The 16,947-nt window shown below is 42.8% G+C and overlaps 1 protein-coding gene across 1 annotated transcript in view; it reads left to right on the top strand.

The window, feature by feature from the left end:
- Positions 1 to 14,679: 14,679 nt before the first annotated feature.
- LOC108271063 (adhesion G-protein coupled receptor G5) overlaps positions 14,680 to 16,947 on the top strand; it is a 27,775-nt gene continuing 25,507 nt past the window's right edge. Inside the window, exon 1 of the mRNA XM_017478294.3 lies at positions 14,680 to 15,171. The gene's annotated coding sequence lies outside the window, so the exon portion shown is untranslated. The remainder of the gene's footprint in view (positions 15,172 to 16,947) is intronic.

Raw genomic sequence — 16,947 nt, 5'->3', positions numbered from 1 at the left:
TTCAGCTAAAGAAAGCAGATGAACACTACGTCAGGCTTTGGAGCTGAGAAACATCTCGTGCGGCCAGGAAAATCCAACACACGGCCAAAACCGTGTCGTTGACACGTGAGACGGACAACACGGAGCAGAGGCCCGACGTGCGATTTCCGGCCGTAATGCGTGTCCGTAAAGCTGTAAAGACCACACACTAACACAAAGAATCCCAGGGTAACACTCACACACACACACACACACACACACTAACACACAAACGCACCGTAATGCGCTGGAGTTCCTCATCAGAGGGACGTTCACACGTCGAACCCTGTGAAACCTTCAGCAACACTCAGCGCCCGTCCTGTTACAGTAGCTGTGGAGTTCCTCACGTTCCCTTTCTGTATCTACATCCAGAATATCCCATCAGCCCTTTCTCTCTGACGCCCGCACGGCGATTTCAACCCACACACATACACACTCACATAAGCCGGAGGTACGAAAGGTAAATCATATCATGTCAAACGTCTCCTCCAGGGTTTTTATAAACTAATCTCTGTTCACTGAATCTACAATTTCTCTGCGCTGAGGACGCAAGCTGCATGCACACAACCTGTCCATGCACACGTCTCACAGACTCCTCCGTCTGAAGACGTAGTTCCATCTCGAAAGGAGCGAATCGACACGTTTACGGCTCCGTTTATACGCAGACACGTTTAAGCGAGATTTTCACCCAAGTGTGGAAACTCGTCCGGGAATAATTTACGGCATTCGGGGAGATTTTCTCTCACGCCCGTCTCATCTGAACGCCGACACCGCTCCCGTAGAACGGCCGCGGGTCTGTATTTGTCTTTCGTTGACGCGTGATTTATACTTTCAATGACCGAGATTAACACCCGCCCCTTAGACTTGTATCATGAGTGAGCTTGGACTTTTTTCTCTTTTTTCCTCGGTGAACCGAAACGAGTCCAAACCTCATAATCTCACGCACACACACACACACACACACACACACACACTACAGATTAAAGATTAGGATGAAAAGCGAACGCTGGATTTTTTAAACATTATTCGAAATAGTTTTTAACCGGCAATCGGGTTCGTGTAGAACGGTCGAGTCAGTGTCTTATCTACAGCGGGAAGGAAGTGAGAACGATTCATCAGCACTGGTTTACTTCTGCAAGGAGACATCACGCGCTTAGATAATCAGACGTTTTTACTTTTCAGGTCTTGGGTTTGTCCGTCGTGAAGTAACGGAAGCCTTACAAAGTGTTTTAGGAAGCTAAGGAGCCTTAAACCCTTGAAGAACATGTGAAGAACCCTTTTATCTAAGTGCGTAGGTGTGTATATATGCATTCCATGGATTCTACTCTACTCAATTGTGATTTCGAGACGGTTTCGGACTGGGAGATCATTTCAGCCCGGCGGTCTGACGCTCCTCCGGGCCACCCCATACACCCACGACAACTCTTTAAATCACTCACAGCCTGATTTTTTTGATCATTTAAACCTTTTTTAATTTATTAAACACAGCACGGACATCCCATAAAAAACATAAACGAGCAACCCGGAGGTAGCGAAGCAGTCCTGATTTATTTACATCAGCGTACACGGGTCTGCCGAGCGTTTAACAAACACCAAAAGTGCGACGCCGCCGGTAACTCGCGACTTTTCACTCACAAATGTACATTAAACGCAGAGGTGAGGTCAACAAAAGACGCTTTTCTGGGGGGACGTTTTCCATGGAGCTGTCATGTCTGTACAAGGTCTACTACTACGAACAGAACCGTCTCCAAGTTGTTGGAAAATGGCAGCTTTTTAACCTCGCTGTAATTCGTGAGGACAGAACCTTCATTTCTTTTAGTTCAGATTAAAGCATCACGTCGTGGAAATGTGTCGGGTTTTTTATTTTTCAGACTTAAAGACACTTAAAATGCCTGAAATTGAACCACACCTATATTTTATAGAAATGTATTAAAGCATATGCACCAGCGCTAGCGGAGGGTTGGCGCTCTCCACCTTGTTGTGAAAAATAGGAGAAAATGTTTGTTTTCCAACCTCACATATTGTCAGACGGCACTGCGGGACGGCTTCTGACTGGTCACGTGACTCTTTTGTTTTTGTTCGCGTCATGCTTGCGTTTGTCGTTAATTTGCCCCGGGTGTCCATGCTTTAGTTTGATTCTGTGGACTATTTAAACCCCTTGGTGACCGCGCACTCCGCGCGGTATTATCGTCGGGATAGTTTGTGCGGTTTGTACCAAACGTCTGATGCGTTTCCCGTTTATGTTCGATTACGATAGTGAATGCGTTAGCACGCTAAACGGTCTGGTTTCATGCCCTGCTCTAGTTTCAAGCCACAATACCAGTTTCTCGTTTTCCTGGTGAAGACCACGTTTCCTGTGTTTGCTTGTCTACTGCTAATAAAGACTTTGACCTGCACCTGCATCCGCCTCCAGTCCCGGGTCGTAACATTATAACTATACAGTAGATAACGCTGTCCTTTAGCAGATTTTGAGTGACGGTAGTAATAGTACTAACGCTGCTAGTTGTAGAAACTGGGGTTAATACTTCGTTAGCTAAGTTTGTGAACACAAAGCTCGAGTATTTACAGGTCAGACTGACCTGCACTTGAAGCCCTGAACAGGTCGATAATTTCTTTCGCTCTCTGCTCCACCTGACCGCTTCCTGTCCATCCTCGCTCTGAGGCCAGTGGTAGCGTCGCAAGTCAAGACTAACAGACTCATTTATTATAGATTTATTATCGGTATGAAGAATTCAGAAAAGATCACTCGAGTACATCGGGCATAAGAATAATAACGATTAAAAATGAATGAATCGAATCAATCGAATGAATACAGCAGGGCAGCGGGCCCTGGGAGTCGTCAGGCCAGTGGGAATTCTCCCGCCGCTCCCGACGGACAGTCCGGACCCGTTTTAGACGTTCGGTCGATCCTGAGTTCGCGTTACTGTCTGTGTGGAGGTTTACATGTTCTCACCGAGTCCGTGAGGGTTTCATCCGGGTTCCGAGGTTTCCTCCTGGCTTCTAAAAACATGTCAGTAAGTGAACTGCTGAAGATAATTAGCTTCTATGTGTAAGTGTGTGTGTGAAAACCGAAAGACGTGTACGTCTCGGTGCTGTTTGAGTCTCAGCAGTACTGAAAGGTGACCTGAGAAAGGTCACACACACACACACACACACACACACACCCACACACACGCGTTTGTCAGGACTTTGCTGTCAGCACAATGGTGTTTTTACTCGTGGTTCTAGACTACAAAAGAGGAACCTAGTGGGCCATTTTCATTAGTCCACGGTGCGACTCTTTCACTATGTGAGTAATGATGAAGCCGCATTCTGACGGCCGGTGTGTTTTTAAGCGCCTATTCTCGGGGCGTTGAAGTCTTATCTACTGCAGAACCCTTTGCCACTGCAGGAAGCAAAACATTATTTAAGTTTGCTTGTGTGAAATTTTCCTTCCTTTTAGCAACACCTTTGCAAACTACAAGAAAACCGCAATCTCTTTACTTCCTTTCTTCTTTCCTTTTATTCTTACCTCAGATGACACAGGTCTTTACTGTGCCCAAGACACTTTTATACTCCTTACTGTAATGGAACAGAAACCCAGCAACAACACCAACAGAATGTTTTAGCATTGTTTTGTTTTGAGATCTGAGCATCCGGATTTCTTTCTCCACCCCTTCCTTAAATAACGAGAAGCTGCGAATATGTTCAACACAGTAAGCAAAGAAGTTATCTTTAAATCTTTCAAGTTATTTTTTTTTTCTTTTTCTTTTTTTTACAACTTAAATATATTCGAAGTATTTATAAAGTGATGGCCGATAGGAAGTGCAGAGGAGGAAGTACTTTTTTCTCTCTTTACCTTGACCGTGCATATGACTATTGAGGAATCTTGAATCTTGAATAGCATTAAATATCATCCGGTCAAAAGTGATAAAACATACCGGATCTGCCTAATAAGCAGTTGAGTTTTATTCCCATCACCACTGAGCCGCTCACTGACCCTTAATACTCGGCTCATCAGTCGTAGAGGGTCCTTAATAAATCTTTTATGATAAAAGCATTGCTTGAATGAGTAAATGTCAATTTATAGTAATAAGATATACACTATAATATGATATGCATGTGGGTTAAACACACAGTCAGACACACAGGGTCTGAGGTGTGTGAAGTGTGTGAAGTGTGAGGGGTTTCAGAACTAAATGTTTGGAGATGTTGGTTTGTGAGCTTGTACAAAGTTTTCTGTGAGGTTTAAGCCACATCCTGTCGAAACACTCGTTTATAAGGTGAAGGAGTTACAAAATTGCAGCCAAAAAGACATAAACACACTAAAACATACAAAAATCACAAACACAAATTAAAACACAAACACACGCTAAAACACACTAAAACACTTGAGCACATTTAAACACACAAAACACCACAGACACCACACACACACACACACACACACACACACACACATATATATATATATATATATATATATAGAGAGAGAGAGAGAGAGAGAGAGAGAGAGAGAGTACATATATATATATATATATAGAGAGAGAGAGAGAGAGAGAGAGAGAGAGTACATATATATATATATATATAGAGAGAGAGAGAGAGTACATATATATATATATATAGAGAGAGAGAGTACATATATATATATATATATATAGAGAGAGAGAGTACATATATATATATATATATAGAGAGAGAGAGAGAGAGAGAGAGAGAGAGTACATTTATATATATATATATATATATATATATATATAGAGAGAGAGAGAGAGAGAGAGAGTACATATATATATATATAGAGAGAGAGAGAGAGAGAGAGAGAGTACATATATATATATATATATAGAGAGAGAGAGAGAGAGAGAGAGAGTACATATATATATATAGAGAGAGAGAGAGAGAGAGAGAGAGTACATATATATATATATATATATATATATATATATATATATATAGAGAGAGAGAGAGAGTACATATATATATATATATATATATATATATATATATATATATATATATATATATATATATATATATATATATTATACTACTTGAAAAGCGGTTTACTGTACTTCCAACTTCTTAATATCATTACAGTTCTACTGTCCTGCATATCCTACAATTCTGTTTTTCATAGAGTTTCTCTATTACTATAAGATTCTATTAAAGTTATTCATGTGTGTGTATGAGAAAGAGAGAGTGTGTGCGTATGTTGTGTCTACTTGCCCGCCCTTGACTGTACGAGCATGTGTGTGTGTGTGTGTGTGTGTTTTAGCACTCCTCAGCTCGTACACTTCTTTCGACTATTTCGACTAATAACCCATAAAGATCTTTAAAGTGTTTTACCAATTTATCCACTTCTGACTAAAACCGCTTCTGTATGTCTAGGTGCCGGTGCCCGTCGTCAGTCCCTTCTCTCACCGTTACTGGACCTGGATCTGGATCTGGACCTCCCTTATGTTTATTTTATGACATTTTTTATCCACAACAATAGAGAGAGAGAGAGAGAGAGAGAGAGAGAGTACATATATATATATATATATATATATAGAGAGAGAGAGAGAGAGTACATATATATATATATAGAGAGAGAGAGAGAGAGAGAGAGAGAGAGAGTACATATATATATATATATATATATATATATATATATATAGAGAGAGAGAGAGAGAGAGAGAGAGAGAGAGAGAGTACATATATATATATATATATATATATATATATATATATATATACACACACAATATATATGACTTTTGTTGCCAGCGGTTTAGACATTAATGGCTGTGTGTTGAGTTATTTTGAGGAGGCACCAAATTGACACTGTTACATAAGCTGTACACTCGCTACTTTACACTGTAGCAACGTGTCATTTCCTCAGTGTTCTCACAGGAAATGATATAATCAAATATTTACACAAATGTGAGGGGTGCACTCACTTTTGTGAGATACTGAATATATATATACATATTTAGATATTTAGATATGATTTATATGTGTGTGTGTGTGTGTGTGTGTGTCTGTGTGTGTCCCTCTGTATCTATCTCTCTCTGTCTGTTTCGCTCTCTGCTTCACACTCTATCTCTCCATCTGTCTCTCTGTTTCTATCTCTACCCTTGTCCCGTCTTGTTCTCTTTCTTTCTCCTTCCTGTCTTTCTTTCACTGTTCTCTGATTTCATTGAAGTCGAATCAAATGGAAGGATGAAGACATCAGGGCTGCTCGTCGCTGTTCTGTGAACGTGAAAACCTTCCACGCAGGTCGACTCCGGAAACGACACAAACGAGACACGAGAAAGGTTTAACGTTTAACAGTGACTCGCTTTCATCAGTCACGGCACTTGTGTGTTTAATCAGTAACTCCTAATTTTACGGTTTGGATTTCCATTAAGCATTAGAGGAGCGCTGGGCCGTTTACTCAGCACTCGGTTCCTCAACCGGAATGGCATCCTTAATCATATCTGCACCCCGAATACCAAAAATAGTGTTCACAGATGGACTGAACCGGAACGGTCAGAAATCGACACAATGCCCCTGGGGACCACCTCCACCACCCGGTTACCATGGCGATATCCAAGCATGAATAATTCCCTGCTATAACGCCCATCACCCTCCATCTGAAGGAGTGCTAAGCCTGACTTAATCCCATGTTAATAATGAGCCTGACTCATCCATCATCTGAGACCGAGAAAAACCGCACAGGCCTCAAAAAACTTTTCAAAAATCTCCTCTCAGACGCCACGATGACACACACACAATGACGCTGTCTCAGAATCGCATGATTAACCGAGACAAGAATGACGATTCTCAGAAACAGAAAGCGGCGTGAGAAAGGGGAAGTGGGACAGGGAGTGGAGGAAGGGGTGGGACGAGGCGAGTTAATGACCGGTTGTGAAACGCTGAGGAAGCGAGAGATACACTATTACATGATTATGTTATTATGTACACATTATTAATGAAGAGAAAAAGGAAGAGAGTTTAAAGAAAGGAACTGGAAGTGGATAAAACATCTTTATATTTAATAATAATAATAATGATGAAATAAATTGTTATAATAAAATTTAATAATAATAATAATAATAATAATAATAAGTGTGGTTAAACTGGAATACAGGGTGGTGTAATGAAGCGCAGTTACTCTTCCCACCCTGAAGTCATTATTATTTTCCCATAACAGCACGTCCCCATGCGTTCTCTTCCTCTTATACCACAGCACGTTGGGAACAATTTACCAACGCATATAGATTTCACCCTTTTTATCCATTTATAGTTACATTTAACGTCAAGGAACATCTGTGAAACAAGTGAAAAAATCGTTCCCTCACCAGCCTCTCTTTATCTCTCTCTCTCTCTCTCTCTCTCGACAAGAAAAAGTTTTTAAAAAACCCCCGCAGCTTGTTACGTGCGTAACCGCAAAGAACTCCTCTGGAAAACTTCAAGCTACAGCTTCACCTTCTGACTGTTGCGAAGCTCTGACACTGGAGACTCCTTCTGTCAATGCTAAATACACGTCTCCTCAACGTTCCACTCATCCGTAATACCGAACATACAATACGTTTATCTTCCGCCGTAGGAGTCCCTGTGAACGGGTTGTCACTATGGAAACCGTAACGTATTCGAACGAGCGCGTTCATTCTAAATAGACCCGTGATTTGCAGCTGCGCTGTTAATGTGCAGTGTGGAGGTCATCGTAAAGACGCCGGTCTTTATACGTGTCGGTTATGGTCGGTTATATGGCTCAGAGAGAGCGTAATGAGCGTGAACTGGAGCGGACTGAGTACGGAACCCTCGAGGAACAGGAACAGAGCAGGATTTGTGTTTGGTGTCGATAACGATAACGTCGGCGAAATAAAACCCGAGATGTACAGCTCTGATACCGAGACCCGAGTCTGCGTTCGTGTCAGGAAGCAGAAGGTCGACGTTGTGGTTTTTAATGTGAAGTCGGCTGTATTTGAATCAGATAAAGACGTGGAGAGAACACGCAAACGTGCGAAGCAGACCCGGGGTTTTTCGAGTATTTGTCTGTCTGGCATTCTGTGTATTTGCATGTGCACACACCCACATGCTCAAACACACAGAGTGTCGCTTGATTAGCTTCTGAAGAGCCAGCGTGGTGGACTTTGACTCGGTAAAGGACAGCAGGACGCTTCAGGAAGGAGCTCAGAGTCAAAAGTCAACAGAAGAACAAAGCTTTATGCACGTACTTCACCTCTTTTATCGGCGCGCTCCGTGTGTACACTTCTCACCGAATACGTGCCGTATTCAGAACCACGTCGTCACTTTTCCCTCCCCGTCTGACGTTAGTCATATGTCTCGGTCGGGTTCTTTCACGCCGCTGCTTTTAAACGCGCCTTTATCAGCAAGCGGCTGGAGTTCCCCAGACACCGAGCCGGAGACAATGCAGAGGGCAGGAACGCGGGAGAACGCACACAGGCTTTCGTGCTGGCGGCCATTTTTACCGTTCACCATCTGTGCCCGTGACATCTGTTATCGACCGGCTCGGCTACGACTCGGCTAAACCTGATAACCAAGCATGAATTATACACGGAGGAGTGAGGTTCATGACAGTTCCACTGTTCAGGCTGCGAGGATAAACCCCATATTTAAAAAAAAACCAACAAAAACGTGTAAATAATCACATATGGAAATAAATAAACGGTGCGTCTGCACGTTTTCTATGAGGATGAAGGAACCGCATAAAATAATCACGTGTGTAAAAAAAAAAAGAAGAAGAAAGGAATCTTTGTTAAAAGATGCAAAAAAAAAAAGTGTGTATATGATCACGTGTGACAGCTGAGAAGTCGTGCAAAAGTCATTTTATACATTCAACATGACGTGACGTGTCTAAAAAGCATAAGAACGATTTTTACTCGATGTGGTGCTGATCTATTCGTTTCCCGCCCACTCACTAACGCTTCCTGTTTCTCTTCTTGATAAATGTTTAGCTCTTACGCTGTCATTTATCGTCGAATTTTGCTCTTCTGAAGCGCACGGCTGCTCTCTGGAAGCTCTCTCTCGTCAGTGGTTTGTTTGCTTGTGTTATGTTTTGTACGAGACCGAGACCGAGACCGACCCTGCGTCTCAGTTCGTCTGCTATCCGTCCTACATCGTGTCCGAGATCAGAGTGAGTGTGTCCCAAATGCTACGATGTCGAAACGAGTATCCCGAAGGTACCCGGATTTCCAAAGTGCGTATACGTGCATGCTTTTCCTGCTCATATTACCCACAATAGGAGGAGGAGGAGGAGTTTCGTGACGGTTTGTACGGCCGACGTGACGTCGGTGACGTGCGTCTTCGGTATTTATATTTGAACTTTTTTTTACGTGTCGCGTAAGATTGACGGTCGGATGTTGTGTAAAAAGTGCACCGTGTTGGAGGGTCAGACAAAGACACTCAGGGGGAAGGGAAATGAAATGATACAGACTCTAAAATATATACGGAATAATGAATGAAGGAAAGCTGAAAGGCAACATTGACGACGTTTACATGGACGGCAGTAATCTGATTACCGACCTTATTCTGAATAAGACGATATTCTGATTAAGGTGTTTACATGAGTCGTGTTTAGAATACTCCTTTCATGTACCCGTTTTACGTGTTATAGACCGTAGATGGATTAACGGTACACGTCATTACGTCCCCGCGCCACGCCGTCCGACGTCCCCTCCGGAATTTCACGTATCGACATGCGGTTGGTCTTCGTTATGGAACCGTATACGGTTTTGTTTTTAATTTTACGAAAGTTTCCAGTGCGGTTAATTATTAGTCGTGCCGTACGCGCTAATAGACGACCGCTTGAAGCCGTGGGCCGCGTCCCAAACCGCGTACTTACCTAAATACCTGTATTTCTCCCACTATGTAGCAGGTAAGTACGCGGTTTGGGACGCGGCCGTGCTCTCTCGTTCGCCGTCAGACGCTCGAGCGCTGCCGTGTGTGTACGTGTCCTGTCGCGCAATGCGGTGGAAACGTCACACGACGTTAATAGTGTGATTAAGCTGTGTACGTGTCTGTAACGCGACTAAAACAGGAACACTCCACACGTCTCGATTCCATTCGCGTTTACTTCGAGTGTGACGTTAATCGGATTAAGGTCCTCGGTAATCGCCGTTTACATGCTAGTCTTAATCAGAGTATCGTCTAAATCGGGTTCATATCGGATTACCGTTGTCCGTGTAAACGTACTGGAGTCTTTTTACTAGGCGGCGGTGTTTTCTTCCGTTACACGACGTGTCCCGGTACTTGCAGACTCTTTAGCGACTCGACCGTATGTGCTTTTTCTTCACGAAAAGAGAAGATATTTTGAACCCTGATATCTGTTATATAGATATATAGTCAGTTATATCGGCTCTTCCCTGTACGGATTTATCAGTAACGTGTGACGATCGTGCTTCCGCGCCGACTCGGAGCCTCTGCTGAAGTCAAACAGTCGAGTTTGTTGTTAAAGTGGAACGCGGAAAGCTGGTCCAGTGAAGCGGTTCTCTAACGACTAGAGGCGATTTCTGTTTTTCGATTTCTTCTACAGCAACCAAACATGCTGATGAGTGTGTGTGTGTGTGTGTGTGTGTGTGTGTGTGTGTGTGTGTGTGTGAAAGCACATGTAAATTTCATAAACACATGCAAAATTTATTAAAGCTGGTTTACTGGTTCTACGGAGGATCGTGTCTTTCACACCACACACACTCGCACACTCGCACCGAGGGGCAGTTCTGTGTCACCGATCCACCTCCTGGGGAGCTTTTAGACGGTGGGAATAAACCGGAGAACCCTGAGGTAGGACATGTGAAACAGTAATCAGTGGAATCGTGTGCATCCGCTTTTCTGGATGCGATATCAAAAAAACGAATCTTTTCATCTTTACAACTTCCCCAAACCTCTTTCACGTCCTCTAAACTGGATTTTTTTTTTGGTTTTGGTTTTTTTTTGTTTTGTTTTGTTTTTTGGGATCTCAGTTTGTCGCCATAATCGCTCGCTACCGCGCCCTACGTTTTTTTTCCCCTCGGGTGAAAACTTTCACACCGTCCCGACAGTGTTCCACATGGTGCACGAGGTTTCTAGAGGACGTCCGTATTTATCGCCACTCCGTTCTGGTAAACCCTGTTATCCGTTCCCCGACACACGTCCGTTCCACCGCGACACGTCATCGTCGGGTCATAAAGACCGACACGTCGACGAGAGGAGCAGCTTCCAGACGCCGACCGATCGGAACGAGCAGTCGTCTCTATGAACCCGTCGATCGTGTTGGCTGTCGGCTCAGGAAGCTCCGCCCTCTCGAGTAACATTCAGCTTTTTGTGCATTTTTTTTAGGGGCGTGGCTACAAACGAGCGCCGCGTTTGTTTGGATATTTGAGCTTCCTTTGAGGTTTGGCTTGGCTTTGAATTCCGGCTAACGTCAAAGAATAATAACAGGGTGTGGTACGAGGACGGACAAACACCGCGTGGGCGGTGATGTGCTGAGAACGCGGCCGGGCGGCCATTTTGTAAAAGTTCACAGGCATTTTATCGTCAGTGTGAGGAGTGATACTAGTGACGAGTCTGACACCGTTCACCAGCCAGAAAACAGCGGTCTTTATCACTTTACACATACAGGGTCCGCCCTTTCCTGCCTCCCTCTGTGTGTGTGTGTGTGTGTGAGAGACAGAGAGAGATAGATAGAGAGAGAGAGATGGGGCCTTTGTCATGCAGCCTTCAACCCTTTAGCTTTTAACAAAAGGGATAATCAGGGTCTCAGCAAACCAGGTGCTTCTGGCACACACACACACACACACACACACACACACACACACACCCTCCCAGCCACTCTCACTGCCTCTCAGTTCTTTTATTATACATTCAGTCCCTCAGTTAATTGCTGTTTCTCTCAGCTGCCGTGTAATCAACATGGCTCTGTGTGTAAACGCCTGTACGTTGTGTGTGTTTGATATTTTTATAGACTGCACGTCGTATACCGTGTAGTCTACAGTCTAACTTTAGTCTGTATTGTAGGTTAAACCCGGCACGGTGCGCCGTGACACCGCTTATGTTTTCCTTTCCTTTTTTTCCCCCCACTACCGTTTTTTTTCGTCCACATCTGCTACTCAGTCAAGAGCTTTATTCTCATCTTGGACAGAAATCGTGTCGAACGAAACAGTGTTCCTCAAGGCCTCGGGGTCGGCGGTGCGTATGTGGGCGGGGGTGGTGATATTTTCTTTTTTAAACAAAGAAAACTTGCGCGTAACCGGTCGAAACCAGCGTCGAGATCTTCCGCTCGTGACATACTGTTCTTTAAGAAGATGTCTTTTACCGAAATGTCGCGGAAATATCATTCTTTACCTTTCTAAAGACGTCTAAACCCTCGGCAGTGACGCGCGAGTTCAGGGATTTGATGACGTTTCTGAAGATTTACACGCCGTAGTGAAAAGCACACCATGCTCCTGCTCCGTCATCGTCATCGCCATCATCAAAACAGAGAAGAGCGCTCTGTACACGCGCCGTACACACGACGTCTTTTCCCCAAGCACCGCCCGGAAGGAATCCTAACCCTGACCCCAATTCTGTTACATTCTGTTACTCGTCCACTTTAATAGGAACACCTGTCCATTCGTGCGGTTGACAAATCGGCCAATCACGTGTCGGCGGTGCGACGTATCAGTTCTTGGTGATCTCGGTGACTTTTTGACCGTGTTGGTTTGAGGATTTCAGAAACTGACCATCTCCTGCTGGGATTTTCACACACACACACACACACACACGACGGTTTCAGAATGAGGTTGAGGTTACGGTTACTCAAATAACCGCTCTGAAGAACCGCGCTGAGCAGGAACACATCTCAGAACACAAGCTTGAGGTGGATGTGTCACAGCGGGAGAAGACCACGTCGGATTCCGCTCCTGTCGTCCATGAGCATGACTCTGAGGGCTACGCAGATGGGACAGATGGACATAAAACGTCTCCCGATCTTTTTACAGTCTTCAGCTGTAGGTTTTGGTTCTGAGATGCTTTTCTGCTCACCGCGCTTGTAAAGAAAGGTCATTTGACTTCCCGTAGCCTCACTGTCAGCTAGAACCAGTCTGGACATCCTCCTCTGACCCTCTCTCGTCAACAAGACGTTTCAGCTCGCAGAACTGACTCTCACCGGATGTTTTCTGCGTCAGTGTAAAAGTTATATCCTTTATAAGTTCTGGAGGTTCTGAGCGTTCCTTGAAGACGGTCGATCGTTCTGACGCACTCCCGGTTGATTTATATTGGTATTATTATTATTATTATTATTATTACATACTGTACTAAGCGAGTGTGAAAGTGTGTTTTGATTAAAAGCGTCCCCACTTTTTCATACTGAAATAAATCGGCGTTAAGAAGCCTCACGGGGGATTATGGGGGATTTTATCGTACGTGATATTCTTTCTTTCTTTTCTTTTCTTTTTCCCAGAGCTCGTACGTTGCATAAACTCCGTGATACGCTTCTGCAGAACAGAGATGTGTGTTTGAACTGAGAAAAAGAGAAAGTAAACGGTGTGTTCAGTGCAGATTAAACACGCATGCAGATATGTGATCCACCTTGCAAAAAAGAAAGAAAGAGAAAAAAAGCTGATCAGTGCAGTTAGAGCTGTTCTGAGATCAGCTCGTCAGCATGGTGATGTTCAGCTGTGGTGAAAAACAGAAGCGAGTGTGACTGAGTGGAAATCCCGAGATAAAAAACTTCCCCTATTATACACAGCATATGAAAGCCATGCATTGTCTCCTCAGAGGATTTGTGTGTGTGTGTGTGTGTGTGTGTGTAGGTGGGTGGGTGAAAGAAAGAGAGAGAGAGAGAGTGAGAGAAGAGAACTCTTCCTTCTAGAAACCATGAGGTCAAAGTCTTCACATATTTCTGAGCTATTATGTGGACATTTGGTCCCCATTAGGAGGCAAAAACCTGCCCTGAGTTACAATAGGCGATGATTTTGACTTCATTATCTCCAGGAGAAAGAGTCCTATTCCTTCTTTCATGTCTTTATGTCTTTTCTCTCTCTCTCTCTCTCTCTCTCTCTCTCTCTCTTTCGTTCTAAGAAACACGGGTTTGATACAGAAGAAGTTCTTTTGTGTCCCGAGGTTCTAGTTTTAGGATCACACTCTTCAGAAAACATTACATTTAAGACCCTAAAGGGTTCTCTGGTGTGTCAGGCTGAAGGAACCGTTCTTTGTAGAACCGTACAACAAAGCGCTTCCTTTACAGAAGCAGGTTCTCCTTCTGAAAGCTCCTTTATAAAAAGATAGAAGCATCCAAAAGACTCCCGAGGAACCCTGCAGGTGCTTTATTTACCCGAGTTAACACACAATGCTATAGAAATATTACACAAAATTAGAATGACCTGTGAGTGTGTGTGTGTGTGTGTGTGTGTGTGTGTTTATCTTTTTGTAGATGGCCAAATGTCACTATACTAATACAGAAATGTGATAGCTAATTAAGATGTTGATGCGTTTTGATCACGTGCTCTCAATCTTTATAACAAAATAAATGTATTAGAAATAACTAAGAGAGAACAACGTGTGTGTGTGTGTGTGTGTGTGTGTGTGTGTGTGTGTGAGTGGGTGTGTGTGATGCCTAGAATGCTTTTATAATGCTTCGCATTATGGTTCACTTAACACCCCCGCCCTGCTCCCAGCAACCCCCCCCCCCCCCCCCCCCCCCTTCCTCCTCCTCCCCGGTGTTACCGAAGTGCTCGCGCGCCTCCCGTGTGGTGTGGACAGCTCGCGCGCTGTGTACAGTGCAGTATCGACCCCAGTCCGTGCTGCTGAAAGTCTCCCACACCGCTTCCGAGAAAACCTCCACATCTTCAATCTCTCTCAAACTAACACTCGACTTACGGAATTGCTCATCAGTGGAGTCTCCGCGTTACAAAAATAAAGAAGAAGAAGAAAGAAAGAAAGAAAGAAAAACCCCACACGTGAGCGGCGTCGCGCGAGACTTGCGTTCTTATGTGAAGAAGAAGAAGAGCGGGTGCGTTTTAACGCGTGCGTCAGAAGAAGCGAGAAGAGCTCGCGCCGTGCACCTTGGCACTAGTGCGGATTTTATTCCACTTTATTTCGCTCCGGTGTGTGTGTGTGTGTGTGTGTGTGTGTGTGTGTTTCACCGGTTTTCTGCTTTTTTAACGAACGTGGAAGTGTGTGTGAGGCGAGGAAGCGCGAGACCGTTTCACTGGATTAAAGCTTCAGGTAGGAGAGAGAAACACACACCTTTACACTGTTTACACACCTGAGGGTTAAATCAACTGATTATACACCTTTATATACTATTACTACCACTACTAATACTACTACTAATAATAATCATACTACTAAAATCATAACAACAATAATAAATAATAATAGTATAAATATAATAATAATAAACATAAAAAAATAAGTAAACAATAATAATAATAAACAGTAATAATACTAAACAGTAATAATAATAATAATAACTGGTGTTCCAGGTCTGTGACGTAGAGAGAGAAAAACACACATTTACACTGTTTACACACCTGAGGGTTAAATCAACTGATTATACACCTTTATATACAAGTAATAATAATAACAACAACAACAACAACAACAATAATAATAACAAACAGTACTACTACTACTACTACTACTACTACTAATAATAATAATAGCCTTATACCAATAATAATAATAACAACAATAACAACAATAATAATAATAACAAACAGTACTACTACTACTACTACTAATAATAATAATAATAATAATAGCCTTATACCAATAATAATAATAACAACAACAACAACAATAATAATAATAACAAACAGTACTACTACTACTACTACTACTACTACTACTAATAATAATAGCCTTATACCAATAATAATAATAACAACAACAACAACAATAATAATAAATAATAATAGTATAAATATAATAATAATAAACATAAAAAAATAAATAAACAGTAATAATACTAAACAGTAATAATAATAATAATAACTGGTGTTCCAGGTCTGTGACGTAGAGAGAGAAAAACACACATTTACACTGTTTACACACCTGAGGGTTAAATCAACTGATTATACACCTTTATATACAAGTAATAATAATCGTGGTGTTACAGGTCTGGGAGAGAGAGAGAGAGAGGGGGGGGGGGGACTTTACTCTATCATGTCGGGTTTTTTTTTTGCAGTTTTCTTACCCACATCCTGGGTTTTGATCGGAATGTAATGATTTGCATGTGCGCTATAATATTAAGCGTAAACAATAAAAGCTTAACGCCGAGCATTCAGCGCATTCGTGCACAATTGATCGTTTTATGAATCGAAATATCGAAATGTTGAGCTCGTGCACAAGTCTGCAGAGGATGAGAAGCGGAAGAACAGAAGCGCATTTCATGACCCTGTGAGCAGATCTCAGATCAGGTGTGTGTCTGTGGGAGAAACTGTGGAATTGAGAGGGGTGAAGAAGATGATGATGATGATGATGATGATGATTCAGTAATAATGTACAGTACAGTACATTCGGGGAGTATTGTGGGATGTCTGTGTGTGTGCGCGTGTGTGTGTGTGTGAGAGAGAGAGAGAGTAATTGCATTGGAACTGCAGCCTTAGTTTATATAATCTGCCGCTATTGTTATTGGTTTGTTAGCAAAACTAAATACTGTGTCACATATCACACACCAAGAAAATCCCCCTTTTTTGCCATATGGTCCCTGAATTAAAAACATCCCTTTCATACTAAATATTCACAATTACATACTACACATGTAGTGTACAGATATATCGTAAGAAAAGGCAGTACATGATGTTATCCAGGTTATACAGCTGTGTGAGTTGAATATCTGCCTCTATATGCTATAATACACCAGGGTTGCCAGGTGTGTGTTCAAAAAAAAAATCAGCCAAAATGAATCAAACAAATAAATAAATTCTCCACAAAACCAGCCTCTTGTGCACTCAGCGCTTCGCTGTGAACGTTCGTAAGCGTTAAAAGAAATGTCTG

This window comes from Ictalurus punctatus, chromosome 10 (assembly GCF_001660625.3).
Source record: "Ictalurus punctatus breed USDA103 chromosome 10, Coco_2.0, whole genome shotgun sequence".
Classification (NCBI taxonomy): Eukaryota; Metazoa; Chordata; class Actinopteri; order Siluriformes; family Ictaluridae; genus Ictalurus; species Ictalurus punctatus.
The sequence above is the reverse complement of the archived record's forward strand: the minus strand, read 5'-3'. Positions and strand labels throughout refer to the sequence as shown.